The 15,000-nt window shown below is 39.6% G+C and overlaps 3 non-coding genes and 7 pseudogenes across 3 annotated transcripts; all 10 read right to left on the bottom strand.

Moving 5' to 3' along the window:
* Positions 1-6: 6 nt before the first annotated feature.
* On the bottom strand, positions 7-125 carry LOC123735464 (5S ribosomal RNA). Its single transcript, XR_006765546.1, has one exon. It is a non-coding gene; the product is annotated as a 5S ribosomal RNA (ribosomal RNA).
* A 139-nt stretch (positions 126-264) lies between these two features.
* Positions 265-383, bottom strand: LOC123735688 (uncharacterized; annotated as a pseudogene).
* A 409-nt stretch (positions 384-792) lies between these two features.
* LOC123735559 (5S ribosomal RNA) lies at positions 793-911 on the bottom strand. The gene has a single exon (XR_006765642.1). It is a non-coding gene; the product is annotated as a 5S ribosomal RNA (ribosomal RNA).
* A 409-nt stretch (positions 912-1,320) lies between these two features.
* On the bottom strand, positions 1,321-1,438 carry LOC123735709 (uncharacterized; annotated as a pseudogene).
* Positions 1,439-1,847: 409 nt separating this feature from the next.
* On the bottom strand, positions 1,848-1,965 carry LOC123735703 (uncharacterized; annotated as a pseudogene).
* Positions 1,966-2,103: 138 nt separating this feature from the next.
* LOC123735670 (uncharacterized) lies at positions 2,104-2,222 on the bottom strand (annotated as a pseudogene).
* Positions 2,223-2,631: 409 nt separating this feature from the next.
* Positions 2,632-2,750, bottom strand: LOC123735638 (uncharacterized; annotated as a pseudogene).
* Positions 2,751-3,159: 409 nt separating this feature from the next.
* On the bottom strand, positions 3,160-3,278 carry LOC123735649 (uncharacterized; annotated as a pseudogene).
* Positions 3,279-3,686: 408 nt separating this feature from the next.
* LOC123735545 (5S ribosomal RNA) lies at positions 3,687-3,805 on the bottom strand. Its single transcript, XR_006765628.1, has one exon. It is a non-coding gene; the product is annotated as a 5S ribosomal RNA (ribosomal RNA).
* A 139-nt stretch (positions 3,806-3,944) lies between these two features.
* LOC123735648 (uncharacterized) lies at positions 3,945-4,063 on the bottom strand (annotated as a pseudogene).
* Positions 4,064-15,000: the final 10,937 nt, after the last annotated feature.

Genomic DNA, 15,000 nt, shown 5'->3' with positions numbered 1-15,000 from the left:
ACAAAATGCTTATAGCACCTGGTATTCCCAGGCGGTCTCCCATCCAGGTACTAACCAGGCCCGACCCTGCTTAGCTTCCGAGATCAGACGAGATCGGGCGTACCCAGGCTGGTATGGCCGTAAGCGAGAAACAATCTCTTGCTACAACATATATAGTCAAAGTGAGTCTGATAAAACAGACATTTAGTCAATTCATCATTAAATGCTTAATACAAGGCAGTGTTGCTGATGAAATAGTGCAAGAGCATACCCTCGTGGACAAAATGCTTACAGCACTTGGTTTTCCCAGGCGGTCTCCCATCCAAGTACTAACCAGGCACGACCCTGCTTAGCTTCAGAGATCAGACGAGATCGGGCCTACCCAGGATGGTATGGCCGTAAGCGAGAAACAATCTCTTGCTACAACATATATAGTCAAAATGAGTCTGATAAACAGACATTGCATTTTCACCAATTAGATAAGCAGCTTGAACTTTGTGTCACTGAAAAAGTAGAAGAAATTATAAACACTGTTCCCATCACTTTTTAGCACAGGTAGTTGGATAAAATACAAACTTTATTTCCTTCCATCATTTGAACAGGGCAAAGGAGCATAAAGCACACACAAGCTGCATTCAGCAACAATATTCTTGTTTGTCTTATAAATACAAGGCAGATGCTAATTGAAAACACAAGGAAATTTGATCCTATTAAAAAGGCAGGAAGCTGCATTTAGTCAATTCATCATTAAATGCTTACTACAAGGCAGTGTTGCTGATGAAATAGTGCAAGAGCACACCCTCGTGGACAAAATGCTTACAGCACTTGGTTTTCCCAGGCGGTCTCCCATCCAAGTACTAACCAGGCCCGACCCTGCTTAGCTTCCGAGATCAGACGAGATCGGGCGTACCCAGGCTGGTATGGCCGTGAGCGAGAAACAATCTCTTGCTACAACATATATAGTCAAAATGAGTCTGATAAACAGACATTGCATTTTCACCAATTAGATAAGCAGCTTGAACTTTGTGTCACTGAAAAAGTAGAAGAAATTATAAACACTGTTCCCATCACTTTTTAGCACAGGTAGTTGGATAAAATACAAACTTTATTTCCTTCCATCATTTGAACAGGGCAAAGGAGCATAAAGCACACACAAGCTGCATTCAGCAACAATATTCTTGTTTGTCTTATAAATACAAGGCAGATGCTAATTGAAAACACAAGGAAATTTGATCCTATTAAAAAGGCAGGAAGCTGCATTTAGTCAATTCATCATTAAATGCTTACTACAAGGCAGTGTTGCTGATGAAATAGTGCAAGAGCATACCCTCGTGGACAAAATGCTTACAGCACTTGGTTTTCCCAGGCGGTCTCCCATCCAAGTACTAACCAGGCACGACCCTGCTTAGCTTCCGAGATCAGACGAGATCGGGCGTACCCAGGCTGGTATGGCCGTGGCGAGAAACAATCTCTTGCTACAACATATATAGTCAAAATGAGTCTGATAAACAGACATTGCATTTTCACCAATTAGATAAGCAGCTTGAACTTTGTGTCACTGAAAAAGTAGAAGAAATTATAAACACTGTTCCCATCACTTTTTAGCACAGGTAGTTGGATAAAATACAAACTTTATTTCCTTTCATCATTTGAACAGGGCAAAGGAGCACAAAGCACACACAAGCTGCATTCAGCAACAATATTCTTGTTTGTCTTATAAATACAAGGCAGATGCTAATTGAAAACACAAGGAAATTTGATCCTATTAAAAAGGCAGGAAGCTGCATTTAGTCAATTCATCATTAAATGCTTACTACAAGGCAGTGTTGCTGATGAAATAGTGCAAGAGCACACCCTCGTGGACAAAATGCTTACAGCACTTGGTATTCCCAGGTGGTCTCCCATCCAAGTACTAACCAGGCCCGACCTTGCTTAGCTTCCGAGATCAGACGAGATCGGGCGTACCCAGGCTGGTATGGCCGTGGCGAAAACAATCTCTTGCTACAACATATATAGTCAAAGTGAGTCTGATAAAACAGACATTTAGTCAATTCATCATTAAATGCTTAATACAAGGCAGTGTTGCTGATGAAATAGTGCAAGAGCATACCCTCGTGGACAAAATGCTTACAGCACTTGGTTTTCCCAGGCGGTCTCCCATCCAAGTACTAACCAGGCACGACCCTGCTTAGCTTCCGAGATCAGACTAGATCGGGCGTACCCAGGCTGGTATGGCTGTAAGCGAGAAACAATCTCTTGCTACAACATATATAGTCAAAATGAGTCTGATAAACAGACATTGCATTTTCACCAATTAGATAAGCAGCTTGAACTTTGTGTCACTGAAAAAGTAGAAGAAATTATAAACACTGTTCCCATCACTTTTTAGCACAGGTAGTTGGATAAAATACAAACTTTATTTCCTTCCATCATTTGAACAGGGCAAAGGAGCATAAAGCACACACAAGCTGCATTCAGCAACAATATTCTTGTTTGTCTTATAAATACAAGGCAGATGCTAATTGAAAACACAAGGAAATTTGATCCTATTAAAAAGGCAGGAAGCTGCATTTAGTCAATTCATCATTAAATGCTTACTACAAGGCAGTGTTGCTGATGAAATAGTGCAAGAGCACACCCTCGTGGACAAAATGATTACAGCACTTGGTATTCCCAGGCGGTCTCCCATCCAAGTACTAACCAGGCACGACCCTGCTTAGCTTCCGAGATCAGACGAGATCGGGCGTACCCAGGCTGGTATGGCCGTAAGCGAGAAACAATCTCTTGCTACAACATATATAGTCAAAATGAGTCTGATAAACAGACATTGCATTTTCACCAATTAGATAAGCAGCTTGAACTTTGTGTCACTGAAAAAGTAGAAGAAATTATAAACACTGTTCCCATCACTTTTTAGCACAGGTAGTTGGATAAAATACAAACTTTATTTCCTTCCATCATTTGAACAGGGCAAAGGAGCATAAAGCACACACAAGCTGCATTCAGCAACAATATTCTTGTTTGTCTTATAAATACAAGGCAGATGCTAATTGAAAACACAAGGAAATTTGATCCTATTAAAAAGGCAGGAAGTTGCATTTAGTCAATTCATCATTAAATGCTTACTACAAGGCAGTGTTGCTGATGAAATAGTGCAAGAGCACACCCTCGTGGACAAAATGATTACAGCACTTGGTATTCCCAGGTGGTCTCCCATCCAAGTACTAACCAGGCCCGACCTTGCTTAGCTTCCGAGATCAGACGAGATCGGGCGTACCCAGGCTGGTATGGCCGTGAGCGAAAACAATCTCTTGCTACAACATATATAGTCAAAATGAGTCTGATAAACAGACATTGCATTTTCACCAATTAGATAAGCAGCTTGAACTTTGTGTCACTGAAAAAGTAGAAGAAATTATAAACACTGTTCCCATCACTTTTTAGCACAGGTAGTTGGATAAAATACAAACTTTATTTCCTTTCATCATTTGAACAGGGCAAAGGAGCATAAAGCACACACAAGCTGCATTCAGCAACAATATTCTTGTTTGTCTTATAAATACAAGGCAGATGCTAATTGAAAACACAAGGAAATTTGATCCTATTAAAAAGGCAGGAAGCTGCATTTAGTCAATTCATCATTAAATGCTTACTACAAGGCAGTGTTGCTGATGAAATAGTGCAAGAGCACACCCTCGTGGACAAAATGCTTACAGCACTTGGTATTCCCAGGTGGTCTCCCATCCAAGTACTAACCAGGCCCGACCTTGCTTAGCTTCCGAGATCAGACGAGATCGGGCGTACCCAGGCTGGTATGGCCGTAAGCGAGAAACAATCTCTTGCTACAACATATATAGTCAAAGTGAGTCTGATAAAACAGACATTTAGTCAATTCATCATTAAATGCTTAATACAAGGCAGTGTTGCTGATGAAATAGTGCAAGAGCACACCCTCGTGGACAAAATGATTACAGCACTTGGTATTCCCAGGTGGTCTCCCATCCAAGTACTAACCAGGCCCGACCTTGCTTAGCTTCCGAGATCAGACGAGATCGGGCGTACCCAGGCTGGTATGGCCGTGAGCGAGAAACAATCTCTTGCTACAACATATATAGTCAAAATGAGTCTGATAAACAGACATTGCATTTTCACCAATTAGATAAGCAGCTTGAACTTTGTGTCACTGAAAAAGTAGAAGAAATTATAAACACTGTTCCCATCACTTTTTAGCACAGGTAGTTGGATAAAATACAAACTTTATTTCCTTCCATCATTTGAACAGGGCAAAGGAGCATAAAGCACACACAAGCTGCATTCAGCAACAATATTCTTGTTTGTCTTATAAATACAAGGCAGATGCTAATTGAAAACACAAGGAAATTTGATCCTATTAAAAAGGCAGGAAGCTGCATTTAGTCAATTCATCATTAACCTGTTGGGTCTAGGGGGCAGCATTTGCACGTCTGGATAAAAAAAATGTACCCGATTTAATCTGGTTACTAATCCTACCCAGTAACTAGAATATGCATATACTTATTATATATGGATAGGAAACACTCTAAAGTTTCCAAAACTGTTTGAATGGTGTCTGTGAGTATAACAGAACTCATTTGGCAGGCAAAACCCTGAGACATTTTCTGACAGGAAGTGGATACCTGATGTGTTGTATTGACTTTAAACCTATCCCATTGAAAAACACAGGGGTTTAGGAATATTTTGGCACTTCCTATTGCTTCCACTAGATGTCACCAGCCTTTACAAAGTGTTTTGAGTCTTCTGGAGGGGAGATCTGACCGAACAAGAGCCATGGAACGGTGATGTCCCATTAGACACCTGGCGCGCTACTTCATGTTGGGTACCCTCGTTCCAATACGTTATAAAAGACTATGCATTCGTCCACCTTGAATATTATTCATGTTCTGGTTAAAAAGGCCCTAATGATTTATGCTATACAACGTTTGACATGTTTGAACGAACGGAAATATATTTTTTTCCCCTCGTTCATGACGAGAAGTCCGGCTGGCTTAGATCATGTGCTAACAAGACGGAGATTTTTGGACATAAATGATGAGCTTTTTTGAACAAAACTACATTCGTTATGGACCTGTGATACCTGGAAGTGACATCTGATGAAGAGAATCAAAGGTAATGGATTATTTACATAGTATTTTCGATTTTAGATCTCCCCAACATGACGTCTAGTCTGTATCGCAAGCGCGTATTTTTCTGGGCGCAGTGCTCAGATTATTGCAAAGTGTGATTTCCCAGTAAGGTTATTTTTAAATCTGGCAAGTTGATTGCGTTCAAGAGATGTAAATCTATAATTCTTTAAATGACAATATAATATTTTACCAATGTTTTCTAATTTTAATTATTTAATTTGTGACGCTGACTTGACTGCCGGTTATTGGAGGGAAACGATTCCTCAACATCAATGCCATAGTAAAACGCTGTTTTTGGATATAAATATGAACTTGATAGAACTAAAAATGCATGCATTGTCTAACATAATGTCCTAGGAGTGTCATCTGATGGAGATTGTAAAAGGTTAGTGCATCATTTTAGCTGGTTTTATGGTTTTGGTGACCCTGTCTTTGACTTGACAAAACATTACACACAACTCTTGTAAATGTACTGTCCTAACATACTCTAAATTTATGCTTTCGCCGTAAAACCTTTTTGAAATCGTAAAACGTGGTTAGATTAAGGAGATGTTTATCTTTCAAATGGTGTAAAATAGTTGTATTTTTGAAAAATTTGAATTTTGACATTTATTTGGATTCAAATTTGCCGCTCTTGAAATGCACCTGCTGTTGATGGAGTGCACCACGGGTGGCACGCTAGCGTCCCACCTAGCCCATAGAGTTTAAATGTATAATTTATCACTCACGTGCACATTTCCATCCTTTAACCTGTTAGGGCTAGGGGGCAGTATTGACACGGCTGGATAAAAAACATACCCGATTTAATCTGGTTACCACTCCTACCCAGTAACTAGAATATGCAAAACCTGAGAGATTCCTTTACAGGAAGTGGCCTGTCTGACCATTTCTTGAACTTCTTTTCCATCTCTATCATTTACTAAGGATCTCTGCTCTAACGTGACACCATGCTGCCAGTCATAAGAAGTGTATGATAGTAGGAACGTTCCTGAGGTCCTCCCGATCTGTGCAAGCCTAACCTTGACCGTGTGGCATTAACCCTTAACAGTGAAAAGAAGGTGTTTACATCTAAAAGTTTGCAAAAAAAATTGAAGTAATAGCATTTCTAAGGTATTTGAATAACGTGCCACAGGATTCCACTGGCTGTTACGTAGGTGGGACGATTTCGTCCCGCCGGCCCTAGAGAAGTTAAAATGTGTATAAATGATTCAACAAAGTAAAACATTTTTAAGACAAGGAAAACATGTTAAAAAGTCACTTTGTTAACCTCCCTGGGCAAGGTGGGACGCTTGCCCATGGAGGTTAACCTGTTGGGTCTAGGGGGCAGCATTTGCACGTCTGGATAAAAAAAATGTACCCGATTTAATCTGGTTACTAATCCTACCCAGTAACTAGAATATGCATATACTTATTATATATGGATAGAAAACACTCTAAAGTTTCCAAAACTGTTTGAATGGTGTCTGTGAGTATAACAGAACTCATTTGGCAGGCAAAACCCTGAGACATTTTCTGACAGGAAGTGGATACCTGATGTGTTGTATTGACTTTAAACCTCTCCCATTGAAAAACACAGGGGTTTAGGAATATTTTGGCACTTCCTATTGCTTCCACTAGATGTCACCAGCCTTTACAAAGTGTTTTGAGTCTTCTGGAGGGAGATCTGACCGAACAAGAGCCATGGAACGGTGATGTCCCATTAGACACCTGGCGCTACTTCATGTTGGGTACCCTCGTTCCAATACGTTATAAAAGGCTATGCATTCGTCCACCTTGAATATTATTCATGTTCTGGTTAAAAAGGCCCTAATGATTTATGCTATACAACGTTTGACATGTTTGAACGAACGGAAATATATTTTTCCCCCTCGTTCATGACGAGAAGTCCGGCTGGCTTACATCATGTGCTAACGAGACGGAGATTTTTGGACATAAATGATGAGCTTTTTTGAACAAAACTACATTCGTTATGGACCTGTGATACCTGGAAGTGACATCTGATGAAGAGAATCAAAGGTAATGGATTATTTACATAGTATTTTCGATTTTAGATCTCCCCAACATGACGTCTAGTCTGTATCGCAACGCGTATTTTTCTGGGCACAGTGCTCAGATTATTGCAAAGTGTGATTTCCCAGTAAGGTTATTTTTTAAATCTGGCAAGTTGATTGCGTTCAAAAGATGTAAATCTATAATTCTTTAAATGACAATATAATATTTTACCAATGTTTTCTAATTTTAATTATTTAATTTGTGACGCTGACTTGACTGCCGGTTATTGGAGGGAAACGATTTCCTCAACATCAATGCCATAGTAAAACGCTGTTTTTGTATATAAATATGAACTTGATAGAACTAAAAATGCATGCATTGTCTAACATAATGTCCTAGGAGTGTCATCTGATGGAGATTGTAAAAGGTTAGTGTATCATTTTAGCTGGTTTTATGGTTTTGGTGACCCTGTCTTTGACTTGACAAAACATTACACACAACTCTTGTAAATGTACTGTCCTAACATACTCTAAATTTATGCTTTCGCCGTAAAACCTTTTTGAAATCGTAAAACGTGGTTAGATTAAGGAGATGTTTATCTTTCAAATGGTGTAACATAGTTGTATTTTTGAAAAATTTGAATTTTGACATTTATTTGGATTCAAATTTGCCGCTCTTGAAATGCACCTGCTGTTGATGGAGTGCACCACAGGTGGCACGCTAGCGTCCCACCTAGCCCCAAGAGGTTAACAAATCGCGTGGCGCGAAATACAAATACGTCATAAATGCTATAACTTCAATTTCTCAAACATATAACTATTTTACACCATTTTAAAGACAAGACTCTCGTTAACCTGTTAGGGCTAGGGGGCAGTATTGACACGGCTGGATAAAAAACATACCCGATTTAATCTGGTTACCACTCCTACCCAGTAACTAGAATATGCATATACTTATTACATATGGATAGAAAACACCCTACATTTTCTAAAACTGTTTGAATGGTGTCTGTGAGTATAACAGAACTCAAATGGCAGGTCAAAACCTGAGAGATTCCTTTACAGGAAGTGGCCTGTCTGACCATTTCTTGAACTTGTTTTCCATCTCTATCATTTACTAAGGATCTCTGCTCTAACGTGACACTTCCCACGTCGTCCATAGGCGCTCAGAGCCCGGGAAAAAACAGAATGTCGTCATTCCAGCCCCAGGCTGAAACACATTATCGCCTTTCTCAAGTGGCCGATCAAGGGACACTGGCTTATGCGCGTGACCCCGACCGCCCCCGCCTTTGGGATTTTTTCCTCTGTTTGCCGAAAAGGAGATAGGATTTTTAAGGTTTTGAAAATCGCGCCACAGGATAGCAGTGGCTGTTACGTAGGTGGGACGAATTCATCCCGCCTAGCCTAGAGAGGTTAACCTCTATGGGCTAGGCGGGACGAATCGTCCCACCTACGCAACAGCCACTTTAAGCCTGTGGGCGCGATTTTCAAAACCTTAAAAATCCTATTACTTCAATTCCTCAAACATATGACTATTTTACAGCTATTTAAAGACAAGACTCTCGTTAATCTAACCACACTGTCCGATTTCAAAAAGGCTTTACAACGAAAGCAAAACATTAGATTATGTCAGCAGAGTACCAAGCCAGAAATAATCAGACACCCATTTTTCAAGCCAGCATATAATGTCACCAAAACCCAGAAGACAGCTAAATGCAGCACTCACCTTTGATGATCTTCATCAGATGACAACCCTAGGACATTATGTTATACAATACATGCATGTTTTGTTCAATCAAGTTCATATTTATATCAAAAACCAGCTTTTTACATTAGCATGTGACGTTCAGAACTAGCATACTTCCGGGGAATTTACTAACAGTTTGCTAAATTACTCACGATAAACGTTCACAAAAAGCATAACAATTATTTTAAGAATTATAGATACATTACTCCTCTATGCACTCGATATGTCCGATTTTAAAATAGCTTTTCGGATGAAGCGCATTTTGCAATATTCTAAGTACATAGCCCGGCATCACAGGGCTAGTTATTTAGACACCCGGCAAGTTTAGCACTAACCATAATCATATTTACTATTATAAAAGTTTGATTACCTTTTGTTGTCTTCGTCAGAATGCAGTCCCAGGACTGCTACTTCAATAACAAATGTAGGTTTGGTCCCAAATAATCCATCATTATATCCAAACAGCGACGTTTTGTTCGTGAGTTCTAGACACTATCAGAATGGTAATCCACGGTCACGAGCATAGCGCATGGCGTGACAAAAAAATTCTAAATATTCCATTACCGTACTTCGAAGCATGTCAACCGCTGTTTAAAACCAATTTTTATGCCATTTATCTCGTAGAAAAGCGATAATATTCCGACCGGGAATCTGCAATAAACTAAACAGCCGAATTAAAATACTCCACGGGGGCTAATCGCGCACGCGCCTCACTCCATTGTCACCTAATGGGACACTTGAATAAGATGATAATCTGTTTCAGCCTGAGGCTGCCTCGTCAACCTTCATGATTTTCCCGCGTCCTGAGAGCCTATTGGAGCCCTGGGAATTGTCACGTTAGAGCTAAGATCCTTACTTTTCAATAAACAGATGCAAGACGTACGACTCCTTGTCAGACAGGCCACTTCCTGCATGAAACCTTGTCAGGTTTTTGCCTGCCATAGGAGTTCTGTTATACTCACAGACACCATTCAAACAGTTTTAGAAACTTCAGGGTGTTTTCTATCCAAACCTGAACAATAATATGCATATTCTAGCTTCTGAGTTGGTGTAGGAGGCAGTTAAAAATGGGCACATATTTGTTCCAAAATTCTCAATACTGCCCCCTAGCCCAAACAGGTTAATCTAAACACACTGTCCGATTTCAAAAAGGCTTTACAGCGAAAGCAAAACATTAGATTGTCAGGAGAGTAGCCTGCCAAAAATAATCACACAGCCATTTTCAAAGCATGCATATATGTCACAAAACCAAAACCACAACTAAATGCAGCACTAACCTTTGATGATCTTCATCAGATGACACTCCTAGGACATTATGTTATACAATACATGCAAGTTTTGTTCAATCAAGTTCATATTTATGTCAAAATCCAGCTTTTTACATTAGCATGTGATGTTCAGAACTAGCATACCCACCACAAACTTCCGGTGAATTGACTTAATCACTCACGATTAACGTTCACAAAATACATAAGAATTATAGATACAGAACTCCTTTATGCAATCGCGGTGTCAGATTTTAAAATAGCTTTTCGGCGAAAGCACATTTTGAAATATTCTGAGTAGATAGCCCGGCCATCACGGCTAGCTAATTTGACACCCACCAAGTTTGGCCCTCACCAAACTCAGATTTACTATTAGAAAAATTGGATTACCTTTGCTGTTCTTTGTCAGAATGCACTCCCAGGACTTCTACTTCAACAACAAATGTTGTTTTGGTTCGAAATAATCCATAGTTATATTGAAATAGCTCCGTTTTGTTAATGCGTTGAGGTCAGTATCCAAAGGGTGACACGCGGGCGCATTTCGTGACAAAACATTTCAAAATATTCCATTACCGTACTTCGAAGCATGTCAAACGCATTTTTTCTCGTAAAAGAGCGATAATATTCCAACCGGGCGACGTTGTATTCATTCAAAGACTGAAATAAAAAAATTGAGTCCTCTCGTGCATGCGCGCTCCAGTGTCATTGTTCCCTGCCTGACCACTCACAAACACTCCTGCTGTTTTTCGCCCAGAGACTGCAGAGCCCTCATTCCACTTTCTAGCGCCTTCTTAGAGCCAATGGAAGCCTTAGAAAATGTCACGTTACAGCAGAGATGCTGTATTTTTGATAGAGATGCCCTAGAAGGACAACAAATTGTCAGACAGGGCACTTCCTGCATGGAATCTTCTCAGGTTTTGGCCTGCCATTTGAGTTCTGTTATACTCACAGACACCATTCAAACAGTTTTAGAAACTTTGGAGTGTTCTATCCAAAGCTACTAATTATATGCATATTCTAGTTTCTGGGCAGGAGTAATAACGAGATTAAATCGGGTACGTTTTTTATCCGGCCGTGAAAATACTGCACCCTATCCATAACAAGTTAATCCTGTTGTGCAAGCTCAAGAATTGTCCAAACCTTTTAGTACTGATTATTCGCCGTTTGTCACAGAGGGTTATGTTTCACTATTGGGAAGTGATGTGCCAGTAAAGATTCTGTGAGACACTGGTGCCTCTGAATTGTTTGTTTTGGTGTCTGTTCTTCCTTTTGCTTTGTAGACAGATACAGGAACCAGTGTCCTGATTCAAGGGATAGGTTTGAATACATTGTCTGTACCATTGCACAAAGTCAAACTTATATTTGATCTAGTGCAAGGTGAAGTTTCCCTTGGTGTGTGTCCCTTTCTGCCCATTAATGGTGTTCATGTGATTTTGGTAACAACTTTGCCTGTAGTGATGTACCTCTGGTGGTTTCTCATACCCCATCGCATGTAGGGATTATCGATGAAAACGTACAGCGAATCCTGGAGGTATTCTCTACATGCGGTGCTGACACTACGGTCAAAACGGAATTTACACAACACATAACCGAACAGTTAGGCAAAGGTTAATAATTTTATGGACTATGTCCTGTAGTGATCTTGTGATGGAGCAGTCCGCTGATCCTACCTTAACCTCTATGGGCTAGGTGGGACGCTAGCGTGCCACCCGTGGTGCACTCCATCAACAGCAGGTGCATTTCAAGAGCGGCAAATTTGAATCCAAATAAATGTCAAAATTCAAATTTTTCAAAAATACAACTATTTTACACCATTTGAAAGATAAACATCTCCTTAATCTAACCACGTTTTACGATTTCAAAAAGGTTTTACGGCGAAAGCATAAATTTAGAGTATGTTAGGACAGTACATTTACAAGAGTTGTGTGTAATGTTTTGTCAAGTCAAAGACAGGGTCACCAAAACCATAAAACCAGCTAAAATGATGCACTAACCTTTTACAATCTCCATCAGATGACACTCCTAGGACATTATGTTAGACAATGCATGCATTTTTAGTTCTATCAAGTTCATATTTATATCCAAAAACAGCGTTTTACTATGGCATTGATGTTGAGGAAATCGTTTCCCTCCAATAACCGGCAGTCAAGTCAGCGTCACAAATTAAATAATTAAAATTAGAAAACATTGGTAAAATATTATATTGTCATTTAAAGAATTATAGATTTACATCTCTTGAACGCAATCAACTTGCCAGATTTAAAAATAACCTTACTGGGAAATCACACTTTGCAATAATCTGAGCACTGCGCCCAGAAAAATACGCGTTGCGATACAGACTAGACGTCATGTTGGGGAGATCTAAAATCGAAAATACTATGTAAATAATCCATTACCTTTGATTCTCTTCATCAGATGTCACTTCCAGGTATCACAGGTCCATAACGAATGTAGTTTTGTTCAAAAAAGCTCATCATTTATGTCCAAAAATCTCCGTCTTGTTAGCACATGATCTAAGCCAGCCGGACTTCCGTCATGAACGAGGGGAAAAAATATATTTACGTTCGTTCAAACATGTCAAACGTTGTATAGCATAAATCATTAGGGCCTTTTTAACCAGAACATGAATAATATTCAAGGTGGACGAATGCATACTCTTTTATAACGTATTGGAACGAGGGTACCCAACATGAACTCGCGCGCCAGGTGTCTAATGGGACATCATCGTTCCATGGCTCTTGTTCGGTCAGATCTCCCCTCCAGAAGACTCAAAACACTTTGTAAAGGTTGGTGACATCTAGTGGAAGCAATAGGAAGTGCCAAAATATTCCTAAACCCCTGTGTTTTTCAATGGGATAGGTTTAAAGTCAATACAACACATCAGGTATCCACTTCCTGTCAGAAAATGTCTCAGGGTTTTGCCTGCCAAATGAGTTCTGTTATACTCACAGACACCATTCAAACAGTTTTAGAAACTTTAGAGTGTTTTCTATCCATATATAATAAGTATATGCATATTCTAGTTACTGGGTAGGATTAGTAACCAGATTAAATCGGGTACATTTTTTTATCCAGACGTGCAAATGCTGCCCCCTAGCCCTAACAGGTTAAGGTTTATTTGATCAAGTACTTCCGGTTGAGGTAAGGAGTGCTGCTCAGGGTTACAACGTTCAAGATCAGTTGTTGATGAGGAAATGGACGCCTCACAGCAAAAGTTGTGGGTGATGCTATTGTTCAGATCGCGGTTCCATCTAAGCTTTGATCTAGTTTTGAAAACATCTCATGACGTTTCTGATCACTTAGGGGTTAATAAAACCTATGATCGAATTTTACGTCAAATTGTATTGGCTTCGTTTAAAGACATTTCCGCTTACATCAAAACATGCCATGTTTGTCAGCTGACTGGGAAGCCTAATCAGATGTTAACCTCTTGGGGCTAGGTGGGACGCTAGCGTGCCACCTGTGGTGCACTCCATCAACAGCAGGTGCATTTCAAGAGCGGCAAATTTGAATCCAAATAAATGTCAAAATTCAAATTTTTCAAAAATACAACTATGTTACACCATTTGAAAGATAAACATCTCCTTAATCTAACCACGTTTTACGATTTCAAAAAGGTTTTACGGCGAAAGCATAAATTTAGAGTATGTTAGGACAGTACATTTACAAGAGTTGTGTGTAATGTTTTGTCAAGTCAAAGACAGGGTCACCAAAACCATAAAACCAGCTAAAATGATACACTAACCTTTTACAATCTCCATCAGATGACACTCCTAGGACATTATGTTAGACAATGCATGCATTTTTAGTTCTATCAAGTTCATATTTATATACAAAAACAGCGTTTTACTATGGCATTGATGTTGAGGAAATCGTTTCCCTCCAATAACCGGCAGTCAAGTCAGCGTCACAAATTAAATAATTAAAATTAGAAAACATTGGTAAAATATTATATTGTCATTTAAAGAATTATAGATTTACATCTTTTGAACGCAATCAACTTGCCAGATTTAAAAATAACCTTACTGGGAAATCACACTTTGCAATAATCTGAGCACTGTGCCCAGAAAAATACGCGTTGCGATACAGACTAGACGTCATGTTGGGGAGATCTAAAATCGAAAATACTATGTAAATAATCCATTACCTTTGATTCTCTTCATCAGATGTCACTTCCAGGTATCACAGGTCCATAACGAATGTAGTTTTGTTCAAAAAAGCTCATCATTTATGTCCAAAAATCTCCGTCTCGTTAGCACATGATGTAAGCCAGCCGGACTTCGCGTCATGAACGAGGGGAAAAAATATATTTCCGTTCGTTCAAACATGTCAAACGTTGTATAGCATAAATCATTAGGGCCTTTTTTAACCAGAACATGAATAATATTCAAGGTGGACGAATGCATAGCCTTTATAACGTATTGGAACGAGGGTACCCAACATGAAGTAAGCGCGCCAGGTGTCTAATGGGACATCACCGTTCCATGGCTCTTGTTCGGTCAGATCTCCCTCCAGAAGACTCAAAACACTTTGTAAAGGCTGGTGACATCTAGTGGAAGCAATAGGAAGTGCCAAAATATTCCTAAACCCCTGTGTTTTTCAATGGGATAGGTTTAAAATCAATACAACACATCAGGTATCCACTTCCTGTCAGAAAATGTCTCAGGGTTTTGCCTGCCAAATGAGTTCTGTTATACTCACAGACACCATTCAAACAGTTTTGGAAACTTTAGAGTGTTTTCTATCCATATATAATAAGTATATGCATATTCTAGTTACTGGGTAGGATTAGTAACCAGATTAAATCGGGTACATTTTTTTTTATCCAGACGTGCAAATGCTGCCCCCTAGACCCA

The sequence above is a fragment of the Salmo salar genome, unplaced genomic scaffold (genome assembly GCF_905237065.1).
Source record: "Salmo salar unplaced genomic scaffold, Ssal_v3.1, whole genome shotgun sequence".
NCBI classification, from domain to species: Eukaryota; Metazoa; Chordata; class Actinopteri; order Salmoniformes; family Salmonidae; genus Salmo; species Salmo salar.
This window is presented reverse-complemented; position numbering and strand designations above follow the sequence as displayed.